This window comes from Lactuca sativa, chromosome 1 (assembly GCF_002870075.4).
Source record: "Lactuca sativa cultivar Salinas chromosome 1, Lsat_Salinas_v11, whole genome shotgun sequence".
Taxonomy (NCBI): Eukaryota; Viridiplantae; Streptophyta; class Magnoliopsida; order Asterales; family Asteraceae; genus Lactuca; species Lactuca sativa.
Window position 1 is genome coordinate 54,804,837 of NC_056623.2, and position 19,364 is coordinate 54,824,200.

The following is a 19,364-nucleotide window of genomic DNA, read 5'->3' on the forward strand; positions in this document are numbered from 1 at the left end:
AAATAGCGCTATTTTCAGGATTACAAATATTTCCGTTCTACTGATATTTTTTAGAAGAATTAATAATGATTAATGTCACAGATAAGATTACATGTATTACTCGCAAATATCGCAAGTATTTTGTCAAAATATGGCTAACTCACGATGGTCAATGTCATTTGTTTTCCCTAAATGGAGGTTGGTGGGTGATATTTGCACCAAAAATAATTATTTTAATGGATAACTCTTTAAAAAAAAATTAAAGTTTGGATTTTGGACTATAGTCATCAAATCAGATCCGATTTAATGGACGACTTCAGCATGCAGTTCAAACTCATAAATGCAGTAATCAATACTGATGGAGCTCAACAACCACTTCATATTTCTCACATTTTTCATGACTCATAGAATGCAAGATTTCGTGCACCATTTTCTGTCGATTCTTCTTTCTCTTGTTTTCTCAAAACCTCTTTTCTTTATTGGATAAGTACTTGTTATTTTGCAGAGACCAGCCAGAGTACCACTACCGGATTTCATAAGGTATGTTTTGCTGTTGCTACATTTGCCATAACGTTGCTCTGAAATGTTTGTTTTTATATGACCGGCGGTAGATCAACTAATTTAACATCATGTTTGACTTCATGTTATGAATGATTTTCTTTACGAGTCCCATAAATACATCGATACTTGTATTGTCCATTAACTGAAGTTGTTGGGTTGAAAATGAATTGGAACACGTTTGTGGAACCGATTACAACAAAAAAAAAATATGCTTCCAGCAATTATGGCTTCTTTTATTTTATCTATAATGTAAAGAGAAAGAAAAACCGAAACGAAAAAAAAGTCTTCTAACAGGAAATAAAAGTGGGTATATCTATTTATATGTGCAAAGTTTAGAAATTTTCCTTTATTTAAACTGGTCCCGATATCTAGCATGTCTGTCACATTTAACCAAGAGAAGAGAAGGTAAGAGAAAATGGATTACATTTTATAGGCTCCTATATATGCCCTTTGTTAGAAAAGCAACCACAAATTGTTTTTAAAAGAAGCCAAATTGGATGTGTTGAGCTATCCTTATATATTATATAAAACATCACGCACAAATTAACGTTTGCCAAATTTACAATTGCTAATTACTGGTTTATTATATCTTGTACATGCTAAAAGTTGCATACGATGGGGCTAAACGACTTACGGCTAATTAGTATATATGTCATGAATTCATTTAGCTTCTAAAATCAAATCCGATTAGGTATTAAACTATTAATTAGCTTAACTATATAGCTCTTCTCACAGTTGTAACATCTCGTGATTGAAAATTAAAGTGTTAAAAGTAGATAAAGTTATTGAAATAAATGTTTGTTTTACTTTTACATGAGATATCTTAGGCTAGAAGGAGTGGTCTCACATAATTTACACTCCTTTCACTGCCACTTAGGTGACATGTGAGTAATTACTATAAAAATATGGTTTCATGTCACACCCAGTGGAGATACATTCAATTTAAAAGGTTTAAAAAGGAAAAAAAAAACATTTTTTTTAAATCTGACCAATCAACGGTCAATTGGAATGACAATAAGAAGAGATGAGGGCTTCCTTGGAGTGCCACAGTGCGGTAGTGCATTGTGTACTACACAAAAACCGCAGGGAGGGGGTGATATTCCAAGCTGATGTGGCAAGGGTGTGAACCCTCTACCGCACTCCCTCAAGCCTTACTAACTTGTTTTTAATTACGACCATCGTTTAAAACAAATATAATTGCAATGATAAATACTATAGTTGTGCAGGGCAATAACAGGTTGTTCCAATGGTTGAGCCGAATGCAAAATCCGGCACCATCATGCACCACCAACACCACTACCACCACCACAATCACAGTTAGCATAAAAACCTTCATGTACCAGAATTTCTTGCTGGTAAGTTCTACGTATCATTCATACAACGAATCCTACCAACAAAACCCTTGCGTAGTTGGTGATACAAATATATTTCGACTTTCTTTTACTGCAATTTACCTTTATCAATCAAAAAGATGTATAGCATTATAATTGGTTCTTAATTAATTAATTAACTTAATTTACGCAACAAAAAAACGTAACCGTTAGCGACTACAAAAAAACATCATATTGATGCCCCGTGTCGTCGCTAATACCTTTAGCGATGATATGTCGTTGCTAAAGAGTCGTCATTATTACCTCGTAGCTAATACCGTTTGCCGTCGCAAATGGCGTCATCTATAATACTCGTCGTCGCTAAATGTTTATTTTGTCGCTATTGGCGTTGTCTCTATTGATATTCCGACCACTGGTCGGAGTTTTTCCGGCTACTCCTCCCGGAATTAGTAGTCGTTGCAATTGGTCAATGTCATCCTTAAAGGTGTCACCAATATAGTTTTTTTTAAATAATTTATTTATGATATTAGTTTATATATTATAAATACAGATTTGATAAAATTACATAAATAAATACATACTACATTACATAAAACATTAAATATAACACATTACAAAAAGTATCTAATAAATCCAAAATAAACATCAAATATATCATCTATAAACAATCTAATAAATCCAAAATAACATCATCCATAACATAAAATAAGAAATACTATGTGTATTCGTCTTCCCCATCATTGTTTTTTTCGTTGTTGACTTGGTTTTTAAACGAACGAATAATATCTCCAATTGCTGTCACAAATGCCAGGTTTTGAAGAAAAGCATTCACATCAACATCCTACAATTAAGTCACAAGCACATTAAGTCATTAACAATTTAACAAACTATCAAACCACCAAATGAATTAATTCGTTAACAATTTAACAAACTATTAAACCACCAAATCAATTAAGTCTTTAACAATTTAACAAACTACCAAAAATTACTATAAATGCATCTTTCTTAACAATATAGCAAAGCTACCAAATTCTTTAAAAATTTAACAAGTACCAGTGTTGTTGCGGTGCTTGTGACCGTGACTGCCACTGGGATAGAGCACTTGTATCCGCTGTAGAATGAGGTTTAGGCTCAATGCCTCTCACATGCCCCTTTGAGCACCTAACACATTTTCAAATATTCCGATCAAATCAATGGAGTCTGGATCACCACCGAAATCGGCTATGTGATGAGTCTATAAAGCAACCTCGGCAACTAAGGCCTTTTGTAACAAAGTGAAAATTTAAAACAACTATTCATTTTTCAAACATATCTCATATAAATTATCTCAAAACTCAAGTGTATCAAATGTTATCATGGTAAAACATATCCCAGAATCTCAATTACAAAATCCTTTGTCAGTGTGTACAAATCATGTCGGCGCCTTCCCGCAATCCTCGCTAGTACCTGAAACACATATCACATAACACGTTAAGCATAAATGCTTAGTGAGTTCCCCAAAATACCACATACAGCACATAAGCCACTCGAGGCTATAACTCGGTATGACCCTCTGGTCAATGTGTCTCAGCGGGACTCTCCAGTCCCGTAACTCGTTGGAGCCTCCGATCTGGTCTAGCTCGTTGGACCCTCCGGTCCGGTCTAATCGAGGACCCTCTGGCCTCATGAGTCGTTGGACCCTATGGTCCGGTCTATATAACACATAGCATACCTATAACACAATGCACATAAATTTTAAGCATACACATACACATAAGACCCTCCGGTCTGCACATAGATACCATTCTAGGTAATGTATAGTGAAAAGACTCACCTCGGGTAATCTCGGAAAGTCTCGAACTTGAAATACTGATCTAGCCTCCGCCTAATCACATAAAGTAATTAACCTCTAATTAATAACGATTCTCAAAGGCTAGACTAATCCCTTCCTATAATCTCTCAGAAGCGGAAAAGACCATTTTACCCCTCCAATGATCCAAATGTCCAATTGTTGACCAAACCCTAAAAGTCAACGAAAGTCAACAGAGGGCAGTACACGGGGCGTACCAACTCTGTACACAGGGCGTACCCTGACTATCCAGAATCGGGGATCTCAACCCCTACGCGGCGCGTTCTGAGATTTACGCCCAGCGTAAGTCTCAGTTTCATGCTCTTAATGTTTTAGGTCTGAATCGATTAAGATACAACTCATATCTCAGATCTAGTCACTCTACTATCTCTTAATCCATAAAGTCGAAGCCTTTAAGACTTTGTATGGCTGTAAAGGTCACCAATCACTTCAAACAATTATCCTCTTTCCCCATTAAGCCCTTATCTCATGCATGACTCAATATTAACGATCAAGATTGGATTTTTATGGATCTACAACACATTTTATACTGAAATGGAGCAGATCAAGGCTTATGGTGACCATTTACTCATAAAGTCTCCATCTTTGGTACAAAAACCCTAAAATTGTCCATAGTGCACAAATCCAAAAAGGTTGAGAAAGCTTTGAGATTTTTACCTCGAAATGATGCTCCAACCTCTGTAAAGCTTAGATCCAAGGCTTGCACTCCAACTCTAGCTTCTATAATGGCCCTTCTTCTCTTCACAATCTCACAAGAAAACTTTATCAAGCTCAAACACACACACACACACACACACAAGCTCCAAAACAAGGGTTGGCTCTTTTAGGGTTTCACTCTCTGAAAATGGTGGCTGGGATGGACGCCTTAATGTTCCTTTTATAGTGCTCATTCCTTATTTAGGGTTTCATGTCTGAGCCCAGTACACCCAACATACACTATGGTACGCCCAGCATACTGGGTAGTATCCGCGTCAAGAGCACGTTCATGAGTACGTGCAACGTACTCTTCAGTACGCCCAGCGTACCCATTTTCTACAATTTCCTTCCATGGGATAGTTTTGACAACTTGGAAAAGAAGAGGGATTAAATAGTTATACCTGATTTCTGGATGTTACAATTCTCCCCTACTAGAATCAGACTTCGCCCTCAAAGTCTCACTCTACAAATAACTCTGGATGCTGCTCCCGCATCTCCGACTCTGGCTCCCAAGTCAGCTCGGACCCTCTCTGATGTTGCCACTGGACCTGAACCAGAGGCACCTCTTTGTTCCTCAGAACCTTGATCTTCCGATCCAAGATTGCGATCGGCCTCTCAATGTAATTTAGGCTTGCATCCACTTGAATATCCTCCAGCGACACTACTGTCATCTCATCGGCTATACACTTCCTCAACTGGGATACGTGGAAAGTATCATGGATCTGGCTCAACTCCGCAGGTAGCTCTAAACGGTACGCTACCTTGCCCACTCTAGTGGCCACCCTGAAAGGACCAATGTATCGGGGCCCCAGCTTGCCCTTTTTCCTGAATCGGATCACTCCTTTCTAAGGAGATACCTTCAGGAGTACAAAGTCTCCAACCTAGAACTCGAGCTCGGATCGCCGCCTATTCGCATCACTCTTCTGGCGACTTTGGGCTATCAGTGTCCTCTATCTGACCTATTGAATTTGCTCCGTCGTCTTAAGCGCTATCTCAGTGCTACCCATCACTCGTTGCCTTACCTCTCCTTAACATATGGGGGTCCAACACCTCCTCCCATATAAAAGCTCAAAAGGAGGCATACCAATACTCGAATGGTGGCTGTTGTTGTAAGAAAACTCAGCCACGGGTAGTTATGTATCCCAACATTCACTGAAGTCCATGACATATGCTCGAAGCATGTCTTCAAGCGTATGTATCGTCTGCTCACTCTGACCATCTATTTGTGGGTGATAAGCAGTATTGAAATGCAATCTCGTACCCAACTCCTCATGAAACTTCTTCCAAAACCTAGAAGTGAAAAGTACATCACGGTCTGACACAATCGAGATCGGCACTCCATGCCGAGACATCACCTCTCTCACATATATCTCTGCCAGTCTCTCTACAAAAGAGCTCCCACTGATAGCAAGGAAGTGAGAGCTCTTCGTCAGCCGATCCACAATCACCCAAATTGCATCAATACCCCTAGCAGTCCTCGGCTGGTGATAAAATCCATAGAAATATGTTCCCACTTCCACTGGGGAACCTCTAGTGGCTGCAACTTGTCATGCGGACACTGGTGCTCGGCCTTAACTCGGCGAAAGGTCAAGCACCTCTCTACTACCCACGCAACATCCCTCTTCATACAGGGCCACCAATAATCTCTCTTTAGGTCCAAATACGTCTTAGTGGCCCCAGGATGGATCAAGAATCTCAATATGTGCGCCTCCTGCATCAATATGCTACGTGCCCCGCCCATAAACGGCACCCTAATCCGACCGCGAAAGGTCATAAGCCCTTGTCTATCAGTAACAAACTCAGACACCTGCCCGATCACCCGCTCTCTCTTGCGGTTCTCCGGTCTCACAGCCTCTTCCTGGGCCTCTCGGATGGTATCCAATACCGGAGTCATCACCGTTATCCTCATGCATATATCTCGAATCGGGGCACGCTCCGCCCTGCAGCTCAGAGCATCGGCTACCACGTTAGCCTTGCCTGGGTGGTACAGGATCTCACAGTCATAATCATTTACCACATCCAACCATCTCCTTTGGCGCATGTTCAAGTTGGGCTGATCTATCAGATACTTCAAACTCTTGTGGTCCGTGTATATGGTACACCGAACCCCATACAAATAATGACGCCATACCTTGAGGGCGAACACTACTGCCCCCAACTCCAAAACTTGGGTGGGATACCTCGTCTCATGAGGCTTCAGCTACCTCGATGCGTATGCTATCACGTGCCCTCTCTGCACAAGCACCGCACCAAACCCCGATATAGACGCGTCACAGTACACTACAAAATCCTCCATTCCCTCTGGAAGGGCTAACACCGGGGTTTCGCATAATCTTTGGTGAAGAGTCTCAAATGAGGTCTGCTGCTTGGGACCCCAAGTAAAAGCAACGCCCTTCCGGGTCAATCTGTTGAGGGGAACGGCAATCTTGGAGAAATCTCTGATAAATCTCTGATAGTAGCCGGCCAACCCCAGAAAACTCTTGAACTCGGTGGGGGATCTCGGCACCTCCCAACTCATAACAGCCTCAATCTAGGCCGGATCGACCAATATCCCATTCTGATTAACGAAATGTCCCAAGAAATGGACCACTCGTAACCAGAAATCACACTTGTAGAATTTGGCATAAAGCCTCTCCGATCTCAATACTCCAAGAATCTCCTTCAGATGCTCCTCATGTTGCTCTATGGATCTCGAATACACTAGAGTATCGTCGATGAACACAATCACCGATTGATCCAACATCGGCCTGCACACTCGGTTCATGAGATCCATGAACGTTGCTGGTGCATTGGTGAGCCCAAAAGGCATCACCATGAACTCGTAATGCCCATAACGAGTCCTAAATGTCGTCTTCTAAATATCCTCATCACGTACCCTCATCTAATGATATCCAGATCTAAAGTCTATCTTGTAGAACCAAGACGCACCCTGCAACTAATCTAACAGATCGTCGATCCTCAGTAGTGGATAACGATTCTTGACCGTCAACTTGTTCAACTCCCGATAGTCAATGCACATCCGGTGTGACCCATCCTTTTTCTTGACAAAAAGGATAGGCGCTCCCCACGGTGAGCTACTCGGTCGGATGAATCCCTTCCCCAACAGCTCCTAAAGTTGCAGGATAACTCCTGCATCTCCAGTGGCGCAAGGCGATAGGGTGCCTTGGCAATAGGCGCCGCCCCCGGAACCAAATCGATGCGAAAGTCCACCTGCCTATTGGGAGGCACACCCAGCAAATCCTCGGGAAAAACATCCAGAAACTCTCGCACAATCAGAACCTCACCAACAGAACTCGGTCTCTCTGCGGCAACTCGTGTATCCATCACATAGGCTACAAATCCTCTACAGCCCTGTTGTAGACTCTGTCTCGCTCTGGTAGCCGAGAAAAATGTTGACCTAAATCAGGTACCCTCACCGTACACCATAAGTACTCCCCCACTAGGGTCTCGTATGGTCACCAACTGACGCTCGCAGTCAATAACAGCTCTGAATCGGCTCAACCAGTCCATGCCCACGATGACACAAACATCCCCCATTGCAATCGGTACCAAATCTATCGGGAACTCAACACTGAAAACCTCGAGTACACATCCTAGAATCACATTAGTATCAAAAATCGCTCACTCGTCAGCTATAGAAACTCGCAGAGGTCGACTCAACGCCTCTCATCGGATACTGATGTGCTGACTAAACGCTAATGACACGAAAGATCGACTCGCACCCGAGTCAAATAACACCAAAGCAGGTACAGAATTCACAAGGAAAGTACCTATGCATACCACAAAATAAGCACAATATCTTGAATTCAGCATAAGTAAATAAAAGAATACATGTCAGCCACGACATCGGGCGCTGCGTGGACCTCCTCCAATGTCAACTGAAAGGCTCTCCCGCGAGCCTTCGGTGCCTCGACCTTCACGGGCCGACTCTCTGTAGCTCAAGCGGTAGAAGGCGCAGATCCCTACGATGATCCCTAAATCAACTATGGGCACTCGGCCTTCCTATGGCCAGTCTGGTTACAATGGAAGCATACTACAAACCCCTTGGGGAAATCCCTCGCGAAATGCCCCTCCTTGCCACACCTATAGCACACCCCCGCTTTGCACACCCCCTCATGGCTCTTGCCGCACTTCCCACAAGTGCGGCCCCTCGGTCCTCCAGATCTTGAATCGGCGGGCTTTGCCCGCTTGGCTGCCGGCTGAGACTGTGTCGGCCGCCTATCCCTCCTCTGAGACTCAACCTCCTCCTTGGCCTGAGTCTCTAGCTCGATCTCCCTCTTCCGGGCATTTTCCTAGAGCTCGGAAGATGTTCGATATGTTGAGTTCGCCACGAACTCACGAATGTCTTTCCTCAGTATGCTCAGATATCGACTCATGCGTGCATGCTCTGTAGACACATTCTTAGGGAAAAACAACGCCCTCTCGTGAAACATTCGTTTAATCACAGTCACGGACTCCGTCCCCTGCTTGAGGGACAACAACTCCTACGCCAGCCATCCCCTCTCCACCGGGGGAACATACTCATCTCGGAACATGGTGGTAAACCGCTCCCAAGTCACCACTGTAATCTCTGCAGGAGTGAAGTCAGCCGTCACAAACTTCCACCAATCCTTCGCTCCTAAGCGAAGCTGGTTCAACGCGAATCGTACCCTCATATGCTCAGGACATGAACATGTGTAGAAGCATCCCTCAATGTTAGAGATCCACCTTATCGCGACTATCGGATCCTGAGTCCTGTCAAACTCTGGTGGCTTCATGTTACTGAACTCTCGGTATAGCAACGAGTCAACCCCCTGTGGCCTCGCGACAACGACAGCTGCAGTGGCTGCAGCAGCAGCCGCCTTAGTCAGAGTAGCATATCGCTCGTTGAATGTCTCAATCAGCGTGGTCTTTATAGACCCAAACATCTCCAGTATCTTAGCTCGAATGGCTGCGGCCACCTCCTCGTGAATCATCCTACGGATCTTCTCATCACTAGTATCACTAGTACCACTGCCTCCTGGGTTGTGGTGCGTTCCCACCATGAGGTCTCTGAAATATGACATAAAATAATCAGAGAATCGACCGAGAATACTCACACTCGATCAACCGTTCCTACTTGTTCTTTAGCACCCTAAGGACTCTTACTTTGGATGTTTACCGATCCGGTGCTTTCAGTAGTATAGCCCTAATACTACCTTCCACACCGTATCCCTATCCACACCAAGTCCTCCTCCTACGATCCCAATTCGAAAGTACTCTATACCCCCTGAATTCAGCCTACTCTCATGCAGACTTCTCACAAGCGACTCTCTGCTACCTACATGAACTCAAAGCAACTCACAGTAGCATAAACTCCTAGGATAACGCATCACATATCAGGCCACCCTAGTCCTAAGATATGATTTACCTAGCCTACTCTAGCATGCTTAGCACATCACATAATATCTCATAACACATAATGTAAGGGTATTTTAGGAAATCACCGTTCGGGCGCTCGCTGATCGTACACACTGCTCCTTTTTGCTTTTCTCAAAATCTTTTACTCTTTTTAGAAAAATTGTTTCCTTTATGAAAGATTTTCTCAAATCCACAGTTTGAGTTCAGATACGCCTGAAGGTGCATCCGAATCCCTCAAACCAAGGCGCTGATACCAACTTGTAACGACATGAAAATTTAAAACAATTTTTCATTTTTCAAACATAACATATCTCATATAAATCATCTCAAAACTCAAGTGTATCAAATGTTATCACGGTAAAACATATCCCAAAATCTCAATTACAAAATCATCTGTCAATGTGTACAAATCATGTTGGTGCCTTCTCGCGATCCTCACTAGTACCTGAAACACATATCACATAACACAGTAATCATAAATGCTTAGTGAGTTCCCCAAAATACCACATACAGCACATAAGCCACTCGAGTCTATAACTCGGTATTACCCTCCGGTCAATGTGTCTCAGCGGGACCCTCCAGTCCTATAGGTCGTTGGACCCTCCGGTCCGGTCTAGCTTGTTGGACCCGCCGGTCTAGTCTAATTGAGGACCCTCTGGTACGATCTATATAACACATAGCATATGTATAACACAATTCACATAAATCACAAACATGCACATACACATAAGACCCTCCGCTCTGCACATAGATACCATTCTAGGTAATGTATTGTAAGTCCCCAATCTGCTTGTGTATCAATCAGATCCAATTGATGGTGCGGAATCCCAATCAATTGGATGATGTCATATCAAATAGAAGAGAAGGAGAAGAAGATGATGATGAATATTGTGATGTATTCAATGATATGAATGATGCTCCAACACATAAGATTCTCTCTCACACACTATTCTTCTCTCTAACTTTCTCTCTCTACAATATGCTCTCCTTTCTCTCTCTTCTAGCTTTACACTCACATGACTCCTCACCCTATATATATGAGACACCTGCCGTACACGTGTGTACAGCCACACACCCTGTGTATCGCCGTACACAAGGTGTGCGGCTGTACACATGTGTACGGCCGTACACAGCCACAAAATTACATATTACATTATAGAAAAATATATTTTCCTAGAAAAGCAAAGTATAAACCATATTTTTTACCCAAAAATCTCCCCTTGGTTTATAGCTTTCTTTTCTAATTGACCCAACAAGCTCCCCCAAAAAAGTATCTGACTTTTCTTGTTAATCTTCATCGCGAGTTTGGCTTCAGCATTAATCTTCAAATTCTTCACAGCATCAAGATGATCTTGATGAATCTTCAATGAATGAATTCATCTCAATCAGTTGGGATTTTCTTCAGAATTTGACATTTAACGCACATTGGGTGAGGAGGCTTATTGTAGAGATTCATGAAAGATGGCGCTTTCAGCTTGAGAATCTTCAGAGAGAACAGAGAGAATGAATCTTCTGGATCACTTCAGCAGGTTTATAGATAGCAGCAGATTGATTGTGGAGACTTCAATGCAATCCGTCACATAATCTTCAATTACAGCTTCACCTTGCATCTGGGTTTGACAAATTGAATGTTGGAAGAATAATCTTCATTTCTTGCTCCTTTGAATGAAAATTCTTCGATGATCACAGATGAAGCGTTGGCTCAGAAATCTCGATACAATCTCCATGAGTCTCATCTACACCTGAATTCACTTTTCAAGACAAAACAAAACTGAAAGGTAAAAACAAAACTAAAAAACAAAGTTAGCACACAATATTTTTTTGAATTTTTTTATTTTTCTGATTTTTGTTTATTTTTTTTAATTTTTTAATTTTTGTTTGATTTTTTTAATTCTCCCCCTAAATTTGTGCATAGAGGAAAACTATGAACAAATTTAACAAAAACAAAATTATTTGGGATCAAAGTTGTGAGACAGTCTTAACTTTGTTTATCATAACCTTCACATTCATGAAAAGATCTGGTTAATTTTCGATATTGTGGTCCACTTAAACACGAAGGATATTGACAAACTTTTCTAAATAAACCATTTAGCTGACGACGACCACGGTTATTGTTGTCCACTTAAATTAAGCAGCGAGATCTACAGACAACCTCTAAATGATTTAATGTGTTGCACTAGAATGTGTTTCCCGCTTCCTGATATACACTGGTTATCAAGAACTTCTAAGCACTCCTTACTTTAGGTGAGTAAACAATTATTAAAGAGGAAGTTAGATTTAAAAATAGGTGCATATGTTGTGTCCCAGGTCGGATCTTTTTCAATCATGCAGAGGGGACAACATATGACTAACAGAGATAGAAGGATTGAGAGGTAGAATGTTACATATACTATGTTCCAGGTCGGATATGTTTCAATCACGCAGAGGAGACATCATATGACTAACAGATAGATAGAATTTCATAGATAGGGAGGTGCGTAGAAATAGAGCTGCATATGTTGCATTCCAGGTCGGATCTCTTCCAATCACGCAGAGGAAGCAACATATGACTAACAGATAGAAAGCAAGAAAATAATTTCCTACAGACCTACTTTATCAGAACCCCCCAGTCGCCCTATCAGAACCATAATTAAGGACATAAGTTCGTACATCAAGGAAAAGTTAAGCCACAGTTCTAGATGCATATTAATTTAGTGTATCATGTGGGTTCCCTTGTTTATCTCACTGCTCATTCTACCCGAGCGTCGTATGTTCAGTCCAAACAATCCTATCTAAATCCACACTGTCAAATCCTTCATGCCTACCAGCACATTGAACACAGAGTCTAGACAATTCAGATTCAGTCCCTTACACATGTTTTGACTATCCGTTATCACTCACTTGATATCACTTCCCAAACAATACCTACTGACGAAAAACTATAAGAAAATTAAAGAAAAATTTCTTTGAAATGAATCAATGTAAGATAAACTCAAGAGTATAGAGAGCAAAACGCAAACCGTAATTCGCCGATTGAATTTGCATCCAGAAGGTCTGATAACAACACGCATAATCTCAGAACAGATCCAAAAATTCTTCATGTCATTAAGCACTAACCCCGTTTGTGATCTCTTCCTTTCCTCCTTTCCCGCAAAAGGACACATACTCTCAAAAAAAGGTCTGAACGTTGTACAGTTGAGAGATGTCCCCTATCATGTGCCTGGAACAGCCACTACCAACAAACCGAAGTCTGATGATATACCACCATAGCTGCTCCGACACAGAGCGGGATCAGTTGGTCTTTGGAACCCAATTCATTTTGAAACCAGGTTGACCTTTTTCATCCTTGCACGATACTCTCTCCCATGACATATCCTGTTTATCACAAACAGAAGATGAAGAAATATTAGAGTCATTAGTTGATTTGAGAGATTGAGCTTTTGGAACCCATTTGTAGTTGGGTTTAACTCATTTCTTTTTTGATCTGATGGGTGGATCAGTACTTGCTTTTGAACTTGAAGTCGGCTTCCGAGATGACTTTGACCTAACCGGTCTTTGTTTCACTGGAACATCTCTTGGATTGGGATTCTTAGCCGACATTCCCTTCTTTCCCTTGGGATTTTGATTCTTGGCCTTGTGGGTTTGATTCTTGGCCTTCTGGGCATTCCAGTCGCCATTTTGTGATTGTGATCTCAAATGATTTCCTTTGGAGAATCTCCCTCTTGGCGCATTTTGCCATCCTTGTGCGTAGTAGGGAACATATACGCGATTTGGAGAATTTATGGCAATGTGTCCAGGTCTGCCACAGTGAAAGCAAGTATTTTTCTTCACTGGGAAGTTGTTTCTTCCTGCCCCTAGTGGCGTATCCTTGCCTTGTCTCTTATTGTTCCCACAAGCACAATTACAACAGGCACTCTCTTTAGCTAGAATTGGTGGCATGTATTTCTCAACAACAGGTTGATCAGAAGCAGCTGAGTTAGAAGCAACAAATTCAGAGTTCAAGGAGACATTGGTTTGTTCAGTTGTGTTCTCCTTGTTCTCATCTTCTGCTACTTTACCTGCATAGGAAGTAAAAACATTAGTATTCTTCACCTCAACGCCCTCAGTTGGCCCTGATTGTTCAGTATTAACTGAATCTGGAGCAGGGGTTTGGCCATACTGAGCAGGCATTTCTTCCTCATTGGTCTCAAGGGGTGGGTTATAGTTGTGATTAAAAGGAGGTGGCACACCACACACTATGATACCCTAAACCCATGGTTTGATTATCTTTAAAACTCAATTGTTTATCAACTAAGGATTCGACTGTCTTACTTGACGCAGTATAATTTTTTAACCTAACATCTGTTTTTCCACACTTAATTTTCAAAGCGTCAAGTTCTTCAGTTAAAACAACAAGTTTTTTCTTAATGTGATCGTAATTTTCACACTCGTTGGTGTAATCTTCTTGTAATTTCCTAAAGTCCTTAGTCTTGGCCTCTAATTGAGCTTTTAGAGGTTTCTAACCTTTCCTAAGAGTATAGCCTTCGTATTTGAGGTCCTCATTTTCTCTTTATAATAAATCAATTTGATCTCGGAGAAATTTAATAGTAGTTTCACAAGATGGAGTACATGAAACTTCATTTATCGGAATTGATGCGGAATTCATTTTTTTTTATAATAATCCTTTTTTATTTTTAATTGCCCTTTGACTTAAAAACTGAGAAAGTCAACCTTAAAAGTCAAATCGAAAAGCTAAATTTGAAAATTTAAAAGTTAAACGAAAAAATCAAAGTTTAAAGTCAAAGGTCAAACGTTAAAAGTCAAAATCAAAATTTTAAGTAAAAAGTCAAAATTTAAAAACTAAAATTTTTGTTTGAAAATGAAATTTAAAAATGAAAGAAATTGATTTTTGGGGTTAAAAGAGTCAATATGCGAAATAAGGAACCGAACAGGAGTGCTTTTGAATAAGATTTCGAAGTATTGAAGCAAGCGGCAGGTTAGTTCAACTGGTAAGGCGTTGAAGGAGGAAAGAATCGGAGACCCGGGTTCGATACCTGGCAATTCCAAAGCGTTTCTTATTTTTTTAAAATGAACGATGCGAGGATGCTGCTTGCGAAGCGAGGATGAGGTTCGAACTTCGGACCCTATGCGAGGATTGGGCAGTACACGAGACCGAGCCGCACACCGAGACCGCACACCGAGTCGGCCGCACACCTTCAACAGCTTCGCGAAAAAACGACGTTTTTCATTCTTTTTTGCTCTAAAACTTGATCAAAAACTCGTTTTTATGAAAAATGCAAAGAACGAACCCCCTTTATTTTTCAGAGATCTATCCAAAAATGCAAAATATTTTCAAAATAAGATCAAATAAGCTCCAGATATGACAAAATTGATTGATACAATCCAAGCTCTGATACCAATTGTAAGTCCCCAATCTGCTTGTGTATCAATCAGATCCAATTGATGGTTTTGAATCTCAATCAATTGGATGTCAGATCAAATAGAAGAGAAGGAGAAGAAGAAGATGATGAATCTTGTGATGTATTCAATGATATGAATGATGCTCCAACACATAAGATTCTCTCTCACACACTATTCTTCTCTCTAACTTTCTCTCTCTATAATATGCTCTCGTTTTCTCTCTCTTCTAGCCTTACACTCACATGACTCCTCACCCTATATATATGAGACACCAGCCGTACACATATGTACAGCCGCACACCCTGTGTACGGGCATACACAAGGTGTGCGGCCGTACAAATGTGTACGGTCGTACACAACCATAAAATTACATATTACATTATAGAAAAATATATTTTCCTAGAAAAGCAAAGCATAAACCGTATTTTTGACCCAACATGTATAGTGAGAAGACTCACCTCGGGTAATCTGGGAAAGTCTCGAACTCGAAATACTGATCTAGCCTCCGCTTAATCGTATAAAGTAATTTACCTCTAATTAACAACAACTCTCAAAGGCTAGACTAATCCCTTCCTATAATCTCTCAGTAGGGGAAAAGACCATTTTACCCCTCCAATGGCCCAAATGTCCAATTGTTGACCAAACCCTAAAAGTCAACGAAAGTCGACAGAGGGCAGTACGTGGGGCGTACCCCGGCTATCCAGAATCGGGAATCTCAACCCCTACGCGGCGCGTTCTGAGATTTACGCCCAGCGTCAGTCTCAGTTTCATGCTCTTAATGCTTTAGGTCTGAATCGATTAAGATACAAGCTCATATCTCAGATCTAGTCACTCTACTATCGCTTAATCCATAAAGTCGAAGCCTTTCATTGGTTGTAAAGGTCACCAATCACTTCAAACACTAATCCTCTTTCCCCATTAAGCCCTTATCTCATGCATGACTCAATATTAACGATCAAGATTGGATTTTTATGGATCTACAACACATTTTATACTGAAATGGAGCAGATCAAGGCTTATGGAGACCATTTACTCATAAAGTCTCCATCTTTGGTACAAAAACCCTAAAATTGTCCATAGTGCACAAATCCAAAAAGGTTGAGAAAGCTTTGAGATTTTTACCTCGAAATGATGCTCCAACCTTTGTAAAGCTTAGATCCAAGGCTTGCACTCCAACTCTAGCTTCTATAATGGCCCTTCTTCTCTTCACAATCTCACAAGAACACTTTATCAAGATCAAACACACACACACACACACAAGCTCTAAAACGAGGGTTGGCTCTTTTACGGTTTCACTCTCTGAAAATGGTGGTTGGGATGGAGGCCATAATGTTCCTTTTATAGTGCTCATTCCTCATTTACGGTTTCATGTCTGAGACCAGTACGCCCAGCATACACTATGGTACGCCCAACGTACTAGGTAGTATCCGCGTCAAGAGAACGCTCATGAGTACGCGCAGCGTACTTTTCAGTACGCCTAGCGTACCCATTTTCTACATTTTCCTTCCATGGGCTAGTTTTGACAACTTGGAAAAGAAGAGGGGTTAAATAGTTATACCTTATTTCTGGATGTTACACATATTGTATTTCATAAAGATTATCATGATACGTTAAAACTAACACAAAATAAAACAACAATATACTTCATTTTGAAGTAATAATAACTTACATATTGGTCTTAAACCAAAGTATAAACAAATTCTCCTTTTTTATTCACATGCCTATGATGAAATGCTTCGAGTCTATTCACATTTTGTTTAACATTACAAAATATGTTATACTTGAATAAACATTTAAAAATATGTTATAACCAAATAAGCATTAGGGTAACTTGCGTTCTTAAAACAAGCACTACCGTAGCTGCAGGTCCATCCACGTTCTTAACTACTTGCTTCTTCCGACATTCTTTGTTTTCAGCGGATCGTTCTTGATACTTTTCTGTTGAGAAGTCGTCAATAGCATAACCCTAACGATATGGATCCATACCCCCAGGGGCTTGAGCCCTTGTTGCCTCCACATCCCCTTCAAAACCAGTAAAACGAGTTTTTGCAATACTTTTGCGGCCTCTATACTGCGCACATATTCGATTGTTCAGTGACGCCCACTAAACTGAAGCCATGGGATCATTTGAAATCGCTCCAAAACCAAACCATGTCTACTATAAATAGAGAAATTAAAAATAAATCAAAATTAAACATATTAAATATACAACTTTAGAAATCATTTACTGAAAGATACTCCAACATGCCAACCCTTTCAGCTTCAGAAACTTCTTTCCATGTGTCCTTATCAAAACCGATATCGGGCCAAATATAGCTCCCAACCTCCCGAGTGAAACAGTCATATACTTCCCCAATCGGCATGTGAGTATTTATGTCAAATATTATCTTCAGAGGCCGATTGCCGTTAGCTGCAAATAACTTGTACATTTTTTTGTGTACTGCCATGCCTCTTCTTTTTGGAGGCCCCGTTGCATAAAAAAATATTAGTCAATAATTTTTTATATACATACAATATGAAAGACAATGAATTAGAATAAATCTTAATTACCATCGATCTGGTGATCACCAAAACCTCAATGGAACGGATGTGGTGGCTCGTTACCTCCATGGCCCATCACAACAGCCATGACATGGAGCAATGCAATCTAAAAAATGACATCTTGAAAAATTATAACACAATATGAATATATATATATATATATATATATATATATATATATATATACATATACATATAATATGATATGATTACAACAGATACAAACCTTGTTTTACTAGTCAACTGTAAAGATTTTTTATTCATTCTCGCCCTCAGATATTTCAATGGCTGCTGACACATCACTATCATAATCAGAATCCTCCTCATCATAATCAGTCTCACAATCAGACATATTGTTGATGATACCCATTGGTGGACCAACTTCAATATCATATTCAACCGATTGAGAATTTTGAAAGCACTTGCTAAATTCGATTGAAAGAGTGAAATTACAAGAAGCATTACTAAGAACATCATCAGTGGAATCATTGTCGATCATTTCAATGGGATCATGGTCGACATCGTTCATCGGTAGATCCCAAAATCTTCTTTGATTTACATTTCAACAACCTACCATTGGTTGTCATTTTCATCACTTCGAGAAGGTTTGTAACGACCATAAAATCCCAACCAATTTAAACTTTTCAAAAACAACCCGATTTCATTAAATTATTACAAAAAGGTTTCCAATACAATTAATTTAGAGTATTCCCAGAATCACATCACAACATAAACATGAGAAGCAGTACGATCACGCCTTTGCCTTGCCACGGTCTCCTGAAAAACCTGAAAAACATTAAACCACAATTGTAAGCCCGAAAGCTTAGTGAGATATCCCCAAAATACCAACCACATATATCATAGACGCATAACATGCCATAACATATCCGATCACAGAACAGCCATGCACTTCGGGTCTACTGTGTGATTGGTCCGCCGCACCGGCCAACAGTCCACCTGGTCCACCCTCCGAGTCTAGCCATATACATCGAGTCTACAGTGTGATTGGTCCGCCCGCACCAGGCCTTCAATCCACCTGGTCCACTCTCTCTGAGTCTACAGTATGACTGGTCCGCCCGCACCGGGCCTTCAGTCGGCCTGGTCCACTCTCTGAGCCTTGGCACGTCTGGTCCGCCCTCTTGGGGCCTACAGCCTATCCGGACCACTCGCTGGGCCTTCGGGACAACCGGTCCGCCCTGGGTATCTTGGCCTACAGCACAAAGTAGGACCCGCCTCAACACAACTCCAGCCCAAACAACCATGTGCACATAAATATACAATCATATAACAATTCACAGTCAACAAGCCGATCAAGCAGATCACATAACATATCATCATCCTAACCAGGATACCGACCTAACCGGTCACTAGCATAGCATCACCCTACATAACAGGATACTGACCTCAACCAGGTCTCTAACATATACCATCCTAACTACCAGGATGCAAACATATCAAAGCAATAACATAACAACAAATACCCGGATCTCAATCCGATAAAGGGCCGGCCTTGGTGCCTTAGACCCCGATGATATAGTGAGGATAACTCACCTCGAAATTGTCGACTGAGCAGATAAACCCAAGCTACACCAACCACTGATACGATCTCCAACACTGGCCAACACCAAGACTCTGAACTCTAAACAAAA

General features: G+C 41.0%; 1 long non-coding RNA gene across 3 annotated transcripts in view; it reads left to right on the top strand.

Annotated features, from left to right (window-relative positions):
• Positions 1-363: 363 nt before the first annotated feature.
• The window catches only part of LOC128125850 (uncharacterized), a 29,378-nt gene continuing 10,377 nt past the window's right edge, over positions 364-19,364 (top strand). The window contains exons 1-2 of one of the 3 annotated variants that reach the window (XR_006189934.2): positions 364-519; positions 1,767-1,895. This is a non-coding gene — a long non-coding RNA (uncharacterized LOC128125850). Of the gene's footprint in view, positions 520-1,758; positions 1,896-19,364 lie in introns of all 3 variants that reach the window. The other 2 variants (XR_006189932.2, XR_006189930.2) reach the window with 2 other exon arrangements.